The 5000-nt window shown below is 39.9% G+C and overlaps 1 pseudogene; it reads left to right on the top strand.

The window, feature by feature from the left end:
• LOC134448158 (cadherin-13-like) overlaps positions 1-5000 on the top strand; it is a 235933-nt pseudogene that overhangs the window by 99493 nt on the left and 131440 nt on the right.

Here is a 5000-nt window from a genome sequence, read left to right as displayed (position 1 = left end):
TGCCTTGGGGTTAATGTATTGGGGTTCAATGTGTGTTGCCCGTCAAATTGTGTACTGCGTGGAGGTGTGTATTTAATAGACTAGCCTGCCATGGTTTGGCCGTGTGGGACTTTGTAGTGGTGTGTACAGCTGCTGTTGCATGTGTTGATTTGCCCGCGGGCTCTGACCCCGCTTCGTCACAGGCCCTTTTAAATGAATTGTTATAATAAATAAAATCTCCTGTTTTCCTCTACAAATTGTTGTTTGCCTAGTACTCTGTGCTCCGACTCACACTCAAGGTTTATTACAATGGCTTATTATTGTCTTGTATACTGTATTGTACAATTGTACTTTTGGATGATTTATATGTTTTATTAGAGTAGGTAGCCTGATCAGGGACTGAGGTTGCAAATTAGCTATCTAGCTATAAACCTTCCATGTACTACATGCAATCATGTTTGTAACAACAATGTGCACTGCATTGTCCCTGCCAAATAAACTACAAATAAAATATGCACTTGCGTTTTGCCATGTGTGTGTTTTTTTTTTTTTTGACCTTTTGACTAGTCTAAATGTACCCCACAAATAAGGTCTTACTGTTCAAGAACATTTTGAGCTAGAAGCCTCATCATGGTCTCAAATGAAAGCTTACCCCTTGAGGAGTTCTACAGTCATCTGACTTAGTTGAATATGCGTTTTGGGTAGTATTACACAGATGTTACTGTACAGTACTGTGCGGTACAGTACACTATGTACAGTAAAAAACATGGGACGAAAGGGGTATTGTTAAGCAGATTTGAGATTCCTCTGTCCCCGGGTGTAACACAGAAGAGCTATATGACTTATGTGAAAACTTGGGGCCTCATTTATCAAGCGTTCTTAGGCACAGATCTGTGCGTAAAGTGTGCGTGCGATCATTCCTGAGCAAAGTGTGGGATTTATGAACATGTACTTGAACGTAGAAATGTGCCTAAATCTACACACACCTCAGACCATGCGTGTCAGTGGAAGAAACACGAAATTGCAAACAAGGTACCGTGCAAGGTACAGTTTACTTTGAATGACAATGGAGTATGACGGTGTGCTATTTTACAGTGTTTAGTGTGTCTCCTTCTTTTACTTATTTTGAAACACTGTCCTCCTCCTGTCGAAAGCACCTCCACTTCTGCCGCGGAAATGTGTCTATCTCCGCACTTCCCGCCAGCGCTTCAAACAGGGTGGCGCCTTCAAATTAACATGGCGTTTGAATATATTTTAATACCATATATGGTTACTTGGAGGCGTTTCGGGATGCAAATTACCCCGAATGCGCACGTGCACAGTGATTTGGAAGGTGTAGGATTTATCATGCAGACATGTGCGTAGGAGCAGCCAACGCACGTTTGATAAATCCTGATTTTTCTGTACTTGCGAACATTCTAAATTTCACTTGCAGGACACAATTTAGAAGACATTCTAAGAACTGATGATAAATGAGTCCCCTGGACTCTGGACTATCATTCAGTCTTTGAATGGAGTTTCTAGCTCTTGCTTTAAGGGAGCTGCAGTCATTCAAAGCAAATGAGCCAACACGAAGCTGCGTAAAACAGGACCTGCCTACTTCTCGTCTAAGGCTTGATTTTCAGGGTAGGAATGTCACAGAGCCACTCCAGTGGTGCCCATGTAATCAGCAGAGTCTGGGGATCATGTGGAATACCATTGATCATATGAAAAATAGGGAGGTGTAGGTAAAAATAGCACAATTCTTGAGGAAAAATATGTGATTGTTTTTTTTTTTTTCACAATAAAGTGATTTAGTTTGTGTGGAGTTGTACAACTTGTGGTTGAAATACAATAAAATAGAGTACACTTTCATAAACCTTGGATTGTAGTCATTTTGAGATTTTGAGACGATGCTAATAAGGATATGCTCATGTTTGGATGTCCACTCATCCTAGGAAGGTAGGGATACATCAGATGGGGGGTGCTTGGGGGGGATAAATTTGGGGGTAAATTTGAAAGGTGACATTGTGTAATAAATTGATAATAATGCACATAATATATGTTCAAACCTCTGTAAATTTCTCTGTAAAGTTCTAAATGTATTCCTGAGGGCCTAAGCCAGGGATGTCAAACTCAGGCCCGGGGGCCAAATTTGGCCCGCGGAGCCATTTTATTTGGCCCGCGAGATCATTTCAAATGTGCATTACAGTTGGCCCACATACACCAGTAGTATTAAGATTTGAACATGAAAATGCGTATATCACAAGAATATGAGTGGGCCCAGGCCATTGAAACAACTCACACTCAAATGCAACAGAATATGTGCAGGCACATTTGAACTATGATGGGAATCTGTTTAAACATGAGCAATTTCAGTCCATTTTTGTAAAAAATATATATTGAGTTTGGCCCACGACTTCGCTGCAGATTTTGATTTTGGCCCTCGGCCAATTTGAGTTTGACACCCCTGGCCTAAGCTTTCCAATGATATATAATGTTCCTGGGTTTATTACACCAGCTGGATTATAAACAATTGCGGAATGAAGATCAAGTTGAAGTCAAAGATCATCCGGGTCGGTACCGGGTCGCCTTACAGTTAAGGACAAGTTCAGCCAATTTCAACATGCAGTTGTAATGCTCACACTACCCTGGATTTTTTCTTCAGGCTTTTTCCGAAATCCTGGTCATTGTAATGGGAGCAGGTGTTTGTTTACATTACAAAAACATCTTGATTTATTCCCAATAACATTCAAAAGGTTATGCAACATCAGCAGACAACTAGCAAAACAGTGATACCTTTTGGGAAAATATTTGGAGTAGGCCTATGTTAAGAATTTTTAAATGTTTTTAAATGCCCCCTTTGGAATAGCTCAGACCTCAGAAAGGGCTGAGCCGAAAAATGCAGCGTCACTGGGTACTGACAAGTCAAGGGTAGCGCTGTGAGCGATACAACAGCATTTTGAAATTGTCAGAACTGGTCCTTTAATCCCTTAGCACAGAGCCTATGTTATAACCTTACTGTCACCAAAATTCGAATGGCTATGTTTTAATCTGTTATTCTCTGTACTGTCATAGTAATGTTGTTATGATGTAGTTGAGTATTTCAGCAAATAGTGAATAGGCCCGCCGGCGACCCCATTTGCAGTAAGAGGCTATGGTAACATATGCTTTCTTAATTTGCGTTGTCTTTCCTTGGAGTTGCCTGGATTTACCTTTTTTCTTTATAGTCGAAACATAATTGTGATACGTCCAATGCAGAGCTTTGTGATAGCATATGCATTACAATGCGTCAAAACATACCTTAGCCATTATTAGCCATAGCCGTCATACTGTACCTCCAAAACAAAGAAGAAAGATTTCAAGCTGTGATGGTGGAAACTGGAGAGTAGAGCTTCCTACTCTTATTTTCTCGGTAGTGCACATGTGCAGTGCCAGGAGGAAGATACATGAAATTACATCTGTGTGAAATTGATTTTAAGTGTGAAATCGAAGCACATCCTGCTCTTTTTGTTGTTGTTTTTGGCCGAAAATGGCATGCGTGACAGACGAGGTTTTGTGTTTTTTTACTGGCAAAAGCCCTTCTCGAGACAAGTTTTGAAAATTAGCATCTTTTATAAACACCACAGAATAACCATGGGATTAATGTGCATAATCTTACCACACACACACACACACACACACACACACACACACACACACACACACACACACACACACACACGCGCACACACACACACACACACACACACACACACACACACACACACACACACACACACACACTCAAGCACGCACGCACACACACACACTCAAGCACACACACACACATACATACATACATACATAAATAAAAGTAAACCCCTCTAGGTTTCTCCATGCCTGCCTCTGATTTCCTGTGCCCTCTTCAGAATGACCATCAGATCATCAATTTGTACCGATGGTGGTGGAAGAATATTTGGAGAACTCTTTTCCAAAACACAAGCCTTCAAATTATGGTCAGACTTAGCTCCAGTTGTGGCTGTTGATAAGATCTGCCAAAGATTCCAAGGCACACTGCTGGTGAAGTTAAAAAGCCTTTAATTAAATGGGCTGACGCGTTGCGACTACTGTCTTCTTCAGAGCAAGTCTGACTATAATTTTAAGCGACTTTATTTCCTTGAGCCAAAGTGCACCTGCTAATGAGAAAAAAGTGAAGTAGCACTCCTCCATGATCAGCATTCCCCATTGAACAGTTGATTTTTTTAACACTGTAAAAGCCATCTGAATACATTTTTCATGTTTTTTTAAAAAACATTTTTTAAACTCTTATTTTAAGACAGCACGAGGAACTGAGATAATGTTATATGATATTTCCATAACAAACGCAAATAATAAAACAATGATTTCAATTATATTAACAGATCAAGACAATGTTTTATGTAGTCAAGTCAAGTCAAGTCAAGTAGGTTTTATTGTCAATTTCTTTACATGCACTGGTCATACAAAGAATTTGAAATTACATTTCATGTATTTATGAAAATAGATAAATAGCATTTTGGAAAAGCTCTACAGTTGGTTGTGACTGATATGAACACTGTCTGTATCCATTCCTATGAAATTCAAAATAAACAAACGCACAAAGAAACAATCAAGCAAACAGGAAAATAAATACCCTCTTGTTCCCACCAGGTACGTCCACGATGATCATGTCTACGTATGTCCGAAAATGTCTATGTATCCATTGATATAAAAGGAAACACAGACACAAAAGACAAACAAATTCTCTCATTTCCCGTTCGTAGGCACCTTTGTGATGACCATGAAGTGATAGGTAAATGATAATATATAATGAATGACTAAACAAAAAGAGCAAACAAAAAACAAATAAATAAATGAATATTTTCATGTTCCCTCCATAGGCACCTCTGTGATGACGATGACGGCCATGGATGCAGACGATCCCAACACAGATAACGCTGTGCTGCGGTACCACATCATACGCCAGTCACCCGATAAACCGTCACCCCACATGTTCTACATCGACCCTGAGAAGGGACACA

The sequence above is a fragment of the Engraulis encrasicolus genome, chromosome 4, assembly GCF_034702125.1.
Source record: "Engraulis encrasicolus isolate BLACKSEA-1 chromosome 4, IST_EnEncr_1.0, whole genome shotgun sequence".
NCBI classification, from domain to species: domain Eukaryota; kingdom Metazoa; phylum Chordata; class Actinopteri; order Clupeiformes; family Engraulidae; genus Engraulis; species Engraulis encrasicolus.
Note: the sequence above shows the minus strand (reverse complement) of the source record. Positions and strands in the feature narration are given on the sequence as shown.